The sequence below is a fragment of the Phyllostomus hastatus genome, unplaced genomic scaffold (assembly GCF_019186645.2).
Source record: "Phyllostomus hastatus isolate PE091 unplaced genomic scaffold, TTU_PhHast_1.1 phas_contig_118, whole genome shotgun sequence".
Classification (NCBI taxonomy): domain Eukaryota; kingdom Metazoa; phylum Chordata; class Mammalia; order Chiroptera; family Phyllostomidae; genus Phyllostomus; species Phyllostomus hastatus.
Genome location: NW_025333543.1, coordinates 8,537,320 through 8,548,544, shown reverse-complemented (window position 1 = coordinate 8,548,544; position 11,225 = coordinate 8,537,320). Strand labels below are relative to the sequence as shown.

At 34.1% G+C, this 11,225-nt stretch overlaps 1 pseudogene; it reads right to left on the bottom strand.

The window, feature by feature from the left end:
* Positions 1–10,129: 10,129 nt before the first annotated feature.
* On the bottom strand, positions 10,130–10,983 carry LOC123824282 (annotated as a pseudogene).
* Between the last annotated feature and the right edge of the window lie 242 nt (positions 10,984–11,225).

Here is an 11,225-nt window from a genome sequence, read left to right as displayed (position 1 = left end):
ATTTAAATTAATTGGGTTTATACTCTGGTTTCTCTTCAGATCACATAAATCTTTCACCTTTTAAATTAATTTGGCTTAATAGATTAATAATTAACATAATAACAAACTAAATTAAATTATTTGGCTTTCATATCTCCTTTATAGACATGAAAACAGCCAAAGATATCCATATAAGAATCACATTCTCTATAAATCAGAGAATATCTGTATCTTCTCTCTAAATTCTACTAGCTCATTCTTATCTGACTGCCACTATTGGTCTTTCTTTTTGAATTAATGTCTTACTTTCCAGCATAGCTCTAGACTTTGTATTTTTTTTTAATCTTAAAACCACCTCATCTATATTGTGGACCTTTGCTCTCAATGACCTTACTCCCACACCTGACCTTTGTTCTCAACCCTCCAGATTGCCTGGTCAGAACACCAGAGTAGCACAGTTTTGATAGTTCTAGTAACTAGAAATGTTAACAGTCTGCATGTCTCCAGGAAGAATTTTCATGACCAGTAAAGGACCCCTAAGTTAAGTTGCCAAGCTTAGGTGAGAACAAAGAGGGACATTTCCATCAAATCCCACTGTGTGTTTATGTCAAAACCTTGATGTGTTAACACAAAGGATTCTGCATGCACCTCTTATGCTAAAGATACTTTCTGGGCTGGATAATACCATTACACACTTCTATCCTCATAAAAATCTCCCTTTCTTTAACTATTTGAGTAATATTTTATAAAACAAAAATAAAACAATAAAATTTAAAAAGTAAAAGAAAACATGGCCAGTGCAACATTTCCTCCTGTAATGGGAATTTTATAGTAGGGAGATTGAGGTCAAAACAAATATATATGTAATGTTCTCTGAAATTGTATTCCTCTAAGAAGAGGAATATTGAATTATTTCAAATAATTGGTGAATATTTGGAATAATGTTGTGTGGCCAAACAAGGAGGCAGTGGGAGAGAGACTCCTCCTTAGTATGGTAGCACATACAAGATAGATGGCACTGCACAGTAGTCAAGTGCCCAGGCTTCACTTGTCAATAATTAAATGGCCTTGGGCAAGTTACTTAGCCTTTCTGTTCCCCAGTTTCCCCATACGTTTTTTGGAGGAAGACTAAAATAAGTGAACTCACCTGATACACTTAGAATAATACTTGGCACATAATAATCACTAAGTACAGTTGTTGTTATTAAATAATTAATAGCTGGACACCAGAAATGCATGTAGGAAGAGAACCAGCCTTCTGACTGATTTACTTAAAGTAGATGCTGTTAGAACCTGAGTAAGCAGTATGAGCAATCAAGAAAAGTCCTCCCACCCCAAATATTGACAAACAACTAATCTAAATATTCATATTATGTATGAATGTAAAAACATATACATGTGCGTTCTAATATAAATGAATACACTTGCACATACACAGCCCACATGCTCACACTCATCATGATGCCTGTAAAGAGAATCCATATCATAAACTAAGGTGAAAAATAAGTTCATTTGAGGGTAAAGGTAAAAAGAAACTTTTGAAAAATTTACTGCAGCAAATGTTTTGGGGAAAGCAGATCTCATACTCATTATTAAATGGAGGAACATGAATACTGAAAGGGGAGATAAAATATTAAATAAGACAAAATAGTAAATAGTCAGAAGAAAAGGATGCTGAATGATTAACAGGCAAATCATTCAACCTGCTAATGTAAACAAGAGCAGGATGAAACAAGGAACAATTGTGGGGAAACTAAGAATTAAATATCTGAGTACATATCAGCTTTAGGAATAACAAGAGCAAAATCAACACTACATAAAATAAATAAATGATTAAGGAAATCTGAGGAACAATCCCAGAGCACACAGCATAGACAAAAAAAACAAGAGAGAAGATTAGAAATGTGAAATAGAAAGGAATAAAATTGCACTCATGGCCAATTGGTATTTTAAAAGAAGGGATTTTACCAACTGGGACAGGAACAATAACCTTTGATCTGAATTGGATATAAGATACGAGGTGATGGGAAAAAAAAAACCCAAAACAATCTTTTGAAGTCTACAGACTGAAAGATCCTATTCTGGAACAAATATTACAAGAAATTTTAAAAATTCTTAACATATATTTATGGATTACTGTTCCAAATAAAAGAAGGTGGATTTCAAACAATAGTAACAAATTAGACCCTCATTTTAGATATTTAAAATGGAAAAATGTATCTTAACATCTTTAAGAGGTGATGTTATAATCTACTTTTTCCAAAATTACTAAACTATAATTTTTTTTCTTTCAGATAACACCAATTAACATTATGTAAAAGCATTTTATTTTGTGGTTTCACAAGTACCAACCAATACTTGTGAACTTTTAGAATAATGTCACATAAAAATTCCTTTATAGATCTGTAGACAAAAGTCATTAAGGCTTGTTCTTACATTATTTTGCTCAGGTTGCCATCACAAAATACCACAGATTAGGTGGCTTAAACAATAGATTTTTTTTTCACACTTGTAGAGGCTAGAAGTCTAAGATCAAGATGTCAGCATGGTTGGCTTCTTCTGAGGCATCTCTTCTAAGCTTGTAGATGCCCATCATTTTTCTTCATCTTCACATGGTTTTTCCTCTGTGTTATCTCTCTTAACCTCTTCTTATAAGGACACAGGTCATCTTGGACTAGGGCTCACCCCAGTAACCCCCTTTTAACTTAATTGCCTCTTTAAAGACCCTATCTTCAAATACAGCCACATTTTGAACACTAAGTTTTAGAATTCAATATATAAATTTGGGGCAGGTGGGGCACAATTTGGCCTACAATACTACCCCAAAAAAATAAAATAAAATAAAGCTCTTCTCAGAGCTCTATCAAAAATTAAAATCCAGAAAGTATGAAACAAGTAATTCAGAGTTTTGTGGGGTCAAAAATATTCATATCATATGATCTTGCCTGTAAATGTAACCTAACAACAACAAAAAAAGCAAGCAAAATATAACCAGAGATGTTGAAATTAAGAACAAACTGACAATAACCTGAGGGAAGGTGAGTGGAGACATTGCCAGGGAGGGGAAGGGGGAAGGGTTTTCAGGAACATCTATGAGGGGCACATGGACAAAACCAAAAGGAAGTGGGATCAAGGGTGGGAGGTGGGGATGGCTGGGATGGGAAGGAGTGGTGTGGGGAAAATGGAGACAAGTATACTTGAACAACAATAAAAAAAGTTTAAAAAATGTTCAACTATATAATGGCTCCTTTTGATCAAGATATAAAATCCAATAAGTATGAAAATTCATCATGAGAAAATTGTGTACAAGATTGTAGCCAAGTTAAAAAAATAAGACTTGAGAAACTAATTATATTGGATTTGAATTGCCAAAATTAGTAAGTGGATATGAGAGATAAAAAGAAATTAAAATGTGAAATTAAAAAAAAAATTAAAGCTTTAAAACACCTTCAATATCTCCACTTTTATTTTAGTTATATCAATAGGTTTGATAATTCTTTATGTTTACAACCAGTATGTATATTTGTTTTTTTTTCTTAAAAGTAAACCCACATTGAAATAAAAACAGGCGTATAATTTCCCAATCATAAGACAAAACAAACCCAGTTCAATTAAATCAACAATTCTCAAGGCTTTTGGTATCATTACTCTTTTACTCTTAATTACTAAGGCATCCAAATAGTTTTTGTTTATGTCAGTTATTTATGTTTTAACAGTGACCATATTCAAAATAAAAACTGAGCAGTTTAACACTGGCCGAGTGGCTCCGTTGGTAGGAGAATCATAGATACACTGAAAGGTTATGGTTTGATCCCCAGCTGGGCATGCATACATGGGACAACCCATTGATGTATCTCTCACACATTGACATTTCTACCTCTTTCTCCCTTCCTGTCTCTAAAACCAATTGAATTATCTTTGGGTGAGGGTTTGAAAAAATGGGCAAGTTAAAAAATATAATTGTACACAAATACACATTTCATTAACTATCAGAATAACAACATCATCACCTGTCATGCACCCTGTGGAAAACTCCATCATTCACTCATGAGAAAATGAAAGCTGAATAATGAGAGTCATGTCTTAGTACTATTACAAAATTAGTTTGGCTTTATAAACCCTTAAAAGGGAACACATAAATGTTCCAAGATTATTAGTTGAGAAATGCTGGTTTAAATAAATAAAGAATAGAAAACACCAATAAACCCAAAAAGGAGTTGAAAAAATAAGACACAATTTATCTTATAGAAGATATTATAAATAAAAATTAGGAATGAAAATTTATTCACTTTTGATACAAAAGAGCATCTGCAAGTTGTTCTCCTCTCACTTGTCTATCCCTCAACTCATGAAGAAACTTTCCACCTGCACTGGTAGCCTCTGTTTTCTAAATCTGTTTCTTGATGCCTTTTGACATCAAGTTTCATTCAAGTTTCATGACCACAGTGACAGTCCTAACAACTTACTATTTCCTCAGTCTCATGACAGTGTTTTCTGCCAGTTCTACTTAAATCTCTTTCACCATTGCTTTAGTTTGGTTAGTTGGTTGTTTTTATTTGTTAGCTTTTACACTTTTCTATACTTCTCCTATTTCTGTTTCTTACCCTCTTCTTTTTAAACATTATCTTCAAGGACATCTCATCCACTCTTCTGGTTTAATAAAACCTTTATGATAATATCTCCTAAAGTTTTAAAGTTTTAAATGCATATATATATACATATATCTATATATCTTCATGCATTAAACTGCTTATAGAAATACCTATTTGAATATAAAATGGACCTTTCAAGTTCAACATATCCCAAACTATATTATGAAACTCTCTCTTCTCTAAACACCATAAAAAGAAATTTTAACTCCTTAAAACTATATAAAGAAATTTTTCTGCTACTTCTTTGATTAATCACCAGTCTTGTTGATTTTACTTTCCAGTTATTTTTACAAACCTGTTTTTCTTCTGTTATTATTAGTGACCTAAATCAGAACTTTGTTTATATTTTCCATAAACTATTGGAAATATCATTTGCGTTTTCCAAGCCACCATTCTAGATATGCTTTGACTATTTTCTGTCTTCATTCAGAGCAATCATTCTAAAAGGCCAATGCTAACATTTAACCAAAACTCAGACTTCTTCATGTACAAAGCATCTTAGTATGACATACAAATCCTACTACCTACCTCTATCATGTAATATCTGCCACTCCTCTAATGATATTGAAAACAAATGTTCTACATATATAAAGAGAGAGAGGAAAAGATACAGAGAGAAATTTTGGGGGCAATAAATGCCCAAGTCAATAAACATTTTTCATTTTATTTAAACTAATATATTTCTAAAACTCTAAACATTAAAATGTCACTCAAAATATTGCAATAGCTATAAATACAAAAGGTAAATATACCAGCATTTATAATTAAAAAAACTTAAAAAACACATTTAAATGCCCAAAAAAGAGTAATAGTAGAAAGGAGTAATACATATTTTACATATGTTATAGTTATTCCAAATACTATAATTCAACCCTTAAATTATTTTCATATATATATTTAGCAACATGGAAAATATGTTGTGATTTTAAGATAAAAAATATAAGATTGAACATACATATACTATGATCAAAATGATACTTTTAAACTCTAACTTGCACAAGAAAGAAATACTGAAAAAAAAACACCACCAACATAATAAAACTGATTTTAGAAGAAAGATTTTTTCTTGCCCCTCCTCCAATATTTGATAATGTGATTATACTGCATTATAATAAAAGAAAATAATATAGGTTTTGTTGTTTTTAAAGATCCAAGAAAATGTAAATCTTAGATGTTTTCTAGCATTATAGTAATATCAATATTTTTTCCTTGATATGATATAAAACAGTAAGCAAACAGAAATTGTCCATTGTGTTTATCTCTTTTCATTATGATGATTTGAGGTTTACATAACTAGGTGCCAAGGCAAAAATTAAGGTTTACACACCTAGAGTAAATATTTTTTTCTATCAAAATTATTTGTACTTTAACAAAACACATATTTGTACAGTAACTTTATATATATATATATACTATCTCAGATCTCCCTGGTAATTTAGGCATTTAATCTCTCAGAGCTCAGGATCAGAAGCTAGATAATGCCCAAGTTTATAAGCTTAGCTCTGCCACTTACCAATTGTGTGGTCTTGGGCAAGTTATTTGACTTCATTGTACCTTAGATTTCACCTTGTAAAATGGGAATAATAATAGCACCTACCTCATATGGATGATGAGGATAAAATGACTAGAACATGTAGAGCACTTAAACCAGTGTAAGACATATAATAAACACTAAATAATGTCAATTGTTTTCTATTATTATCATAATATTATAGATAATTATACTAACTATAAATGTACTATACAGTATAAAATTATAAGTACATTATAATTAGTTTTTACATGCATTATTCATTATTCATTTGGAATCTTACCACAAGTCTATGAAATAGATAGAGCAGGTATTATAACCGTTTTTGCATATGAGAAGTCTAAGTCTCACAGTGATTGTGTTACTTGCCCAGAGTTTAAAAATTAGACAATTACCAGATAAAACACATCGACTCATGAATATTCTAATTTTGCCCCAGGGTCCAGGCTCATCATGACCAAAGTCCCTGAGAGAGATGAATTGCCTGGCCAAAGGCAAGAATTTAGAAATCTCTGCTTGTTTTCATTTCTTATTTCAGAATAAGTGGGCACATACATATAAATGTTAAACAACAGGCCGAGGCAGGAGGGAACTCCAATTTATAACATTTGTTCATTTCTTATTTCTCTGGTATAAATATGGCCAATTTAAATCTTCCAATTTGAAGTCAGTGAATACAGAGTTTGGAAGAGATGAGCACAATGAACTCTCCCCAACCAATATGAGCTAACTCCAGTACATCACAGGATATAAAGAAAATGATCACAAATGGAAAAGTTTGCCCATGGTTGGTCTCAGTGTTTAAATTAACATTGAAGCCATTTTCTAGCAATATTGTATATGAACAATATGTAACCAGACCACTTTAATTTTTTTTCACTTAAGACTTTAGAACCATCTCACATTAGAATAACTAATCAGTTATAATATTACCCAGGTCACATCTTTTTCTTTCCAGATTTAGTGTTGCACTGAACTATACAGAGATACTCACCAGTTTCTCTTTCTGAATGCACATTTAAGGAGACACCATATGTTCTGGGATGTTTAAGATCCTTGGCTAAGTTATCAAGAAAACCACATTTATTAGGACTACTTTGTCCTTAGGAAAGTTTAAGAAGGATACCCAGTGCTTAATAGTTGATTTCTATTCAGATCTTCCTAAGACCTTACCAAATATAGATGCCACCTTTTTTCAGAGGAAATGTCTTATCCCACTGTTGTAGATCATTGCCTGCATGAGCACCCAGATATTGCAGAGAGATCAGAGGAAGTCATTTTCTTTTGGTTCCCTATCATTTCTGTGAATACTCAGTGTATTCAACATAAATTCTTGATTAGGCTCAAGGGAGTTGGGAGAATTCTGATACTTTCTGTTCTGTCTTGTAGAATTGCCAAGAGCAATTACCTCAGAAATGGTAAGTCAAGTGCTCCTAGATCATTTAAAAATATTAATTTATATTTGAACAATATTGGGACATTATAATTTATCAATAATATTAATGATGGTAAAATAGTTCTCATAGGGCATAATACAATTGTATATTTTATTAATGTCCCAAGTCTCATTGTGCCATTTTGAAATTACTCAAAGAAAATATTCAAAAGACTATACTGATGCCTTATTGTTAAACTTCCTGGTATCTTAGAAATATATTTAGTTATGTATTAGACTAACTTACCAGAGTGTAATTGGTTTTCTATCAGTCTGGTTCTACTGTGAGGCACCAGTGTTCCAAATTCACAAAATATAGGATAGAAGTACCTGTTGAACTCTTCAAAGATCACTAATGATTTTTGAAGATACCTTTTCTACTGACATGTGTGTATAGTGACAATAAGCTCCTAATTGGAAGGCATGATCCTCCTTCTCCTCCTCATTTGCATACTTTTATTCTCCCCACCATGTACCACAGCTTCAAACCAGTCACTCAGAGACTGGCTTCTAGATTTTTCTTTATTGAGTTTGACAGTTGAGCCTTCATGATAAGTAACCTCCCTGCAGCAGAAACAACATTATCTTGTACAATACTGTAAAACTTTGCCCTGTGGGTAGAAGGAGTGAGAAACACAGTACTGATTAAAGAACTTTGTGTACCACAATTATATACCATATTTAAAATGCAGCACCTAACTTTACTCTGGCATTTTCTGTATCCACAAGAAATGCTACAAGAAATGAGGTGTTTCATAAAGTCAGAGTACATACATGCCAATTTTCCATCCTCTAAAATCTGCACCTGAGATAAAGGGTTATGTGCAAGTGGTTTAACTGCTAGATGATCCCTGGAAGCACAGGGTGAGAATGAGGAATGTCAACAGAAGGTCGTAAAGAGGATGCACTCACAGCTAAGTTACATCTGTGAGTGGCTGGAGTTCAGTCCCCTGGGAATCCATAAAACACAATGTAAATACACCTCTAAGGTAGGAGATAGCTGGAGTACTTGTCATCTCTTTTCCCTCAGTGGTTGAGTGTGGCTCTTTGGCATTTTAAAGACAACACACTTTGAGTCTTCCATATACTCCAGCTGACTATGACCTCAGGTAGAGAGACACACTGGTTCTTAAGGTATGAACTATTGGTATATGAAATAACTGTATGAGGGTGGACCCCCAAGATAGTCAGGAATTTATTTATAAAAAAATGTGTAGTTACTGTTACATGTTTAAACTTCAGTCACCTTCAAAGTACCCTCCATTTGATGCAATACACCTATTGAAACATTTTTTTCACTGCTCAAAACAGTTTTTGAACTCTTCAATTTTAATGCCTTTTAGTTCTTCCACTGTTTTTTGTTTTACTTCTTCCACCATGGGAAAACATTTCCCTTTGAACACTTTTTTTAATCTGGAGAAACAAACAAACAAATAAAAAGGCACTCCGGGTGAGATAGGGTGAATAGGGAGGGTAGAGCATGGCGGTCATGTTGCTTTTGGTCAGAAACTGCTAAACACTCAGTGCAATGTGGGCAGGTGTGCTCATAAGTCACCCATCACGAAATGGGGAAAGACATTGAAAGAGTTTTTAGAAAAAATCACTGAAGATGACTGCTGCCTCTCACAAAAACACCAGCTAGTACAATGATATAGATAGATTCCTAGAACACTCACCTAGCAGGAGAAACCTATATTACACGGGACCCATCCCCCAGATTATTCTGGTGTTCTGGTGTTTTTTGGCACCCCCTCATACATCAAAGCCAGAAGTGAACTTCAGAATTGGCTGAGGCAATATGAATTAGGCACTGATGTGTCTACCACAACAAATTTAGTCCAAGCATGTTGATTCAAGCTTGGAATAAATCAAAAAGCAAGGACTAAGTGTATAAAGTTGATGATGGCAACTACTGAATAAGCCATATAAATACACTCTGCTTTCTCTCCCTGTCTGATTGTTACTCTTCCCTCAAGAGAATCCCTAAACTCATGCTAAAATCCAATATACTTGTAATCACCTGAGCTCAGAAGTTTCACTTCCACCCTTTTCTACCTTCCCTGGACCTACATTCCACACTCTCTCTATCACTTATCAAAATTAAACTTACCTGTCCTGTTGCCAATCTCCTCAGAGATACTTTCTGCTTTCAAAAGTAACATGTTATTACCAGATAAAGTCATGTACTAAAAGATGGTTGATTAACACATCACCCAAAGATAGTTATATTTTGGATGAAAGCATTGAAGGGATAATTACATATATTTTAAATAAAATAGCAGGTTGATGGTAGAAGAATTTGGATGGGTAGGGGAATTTCTAACCATGATTTTTTCTTCCCTAAAGTGTTTGATAAAGAAATATACCCCATTTGAACAGCCAGTGAATAATATTATATTGAAAAGCCTAACAAATCCAGCCTTAATTATGCTTATTTTTTATTTAACTCAGAATTCTTCATAGTTTTAAACTTTTAGAAACTGTTTATTTTTCCATCAATCCATTCTGTTTAAGAGTTTGTTGAAGAACAGCTTAAGACCACTCAGTTGCCCCTACCCATTTAATGGCCTGAGCAGTGAAGGCTGCAGACCAGTGTTCAGTGGCACGCTGAGCACTCCAGTCTTAAGTAGGGAACTCCTGAATAGGTTCAGAAGGGGACCTGCAAGAGCAGTCTGTGACTCAGGCTGCACAGCAGTGAACTCTGGAGCAGTCCATTCACCCTGAAATCCCTTCTTGGTCACAGCCTTTTCAGCTGTTCCTTTTTAGTCTCTTCAGAATATCTGTAGAAGTAGAGATCAGGCGTGACCTCCCATGGGTGGTCATGGAAGACAGTACCATGTATATGCAGAACTTCCTGAGCCAGCATTCACCACATCAGACCCACTGAGTGAGCCCCCTTGTTGTTGCAAGGAATGGTAAGGTCCACATAGCCTAGAGGAGAGTCTGTGTACTAAGAGCAATGGTAGACAAGTTAACATAAGATTCCTCTGTGAGAAGCTGGTGGTCAGCCCTCGAATCAGTAGCCACCAGAAGACTCAGCTCTAGGAAGGCTGCTTAGATGTGGTTAGTGAAGATTCCAGGAGTGAAGAGGCCAGTAGGAGTGGCTACAGTGGCAGCAGCAAGCTTCAGCACAGCTTGCTGTTATTCCGGGAAGATCTGACACCAACATCAATGGGATTTTCAATGGCAATGATCACACAAGCTGCCAGCAGAAGCTTCTCCCAGGTTCTCTTCAAATACATGATGTAGATGCCATCACTCTTTCTATTATAGATGTGTTATTGCATTTAGAAGTCAAGGTTGGTGTCGCCTTAGTGGGTTCCTACTGCAAGAAATTTGAGGATATCCTCCTTCTTCATTTGCAGGTCACCAAGGACTCTGGACATTGGGAAAGTTCCCCACATTAAGTTATGTGGGAACCAAAAACAGCGTCATATGGGCTCCCCTATAAGTAGTGAAGAAAGGTTCCCTGCACATTTTATAAAAAAAAAATATTTAAATAAAGTTTAACCTATTTTCTTTATCTTTTAAAGTATAATATTTGGCATATACAAATACTATATATATCAATACAAGTATATCAAATACCTATGAACTCACCACACAATCCAAAAATAAAAAGTTTAGT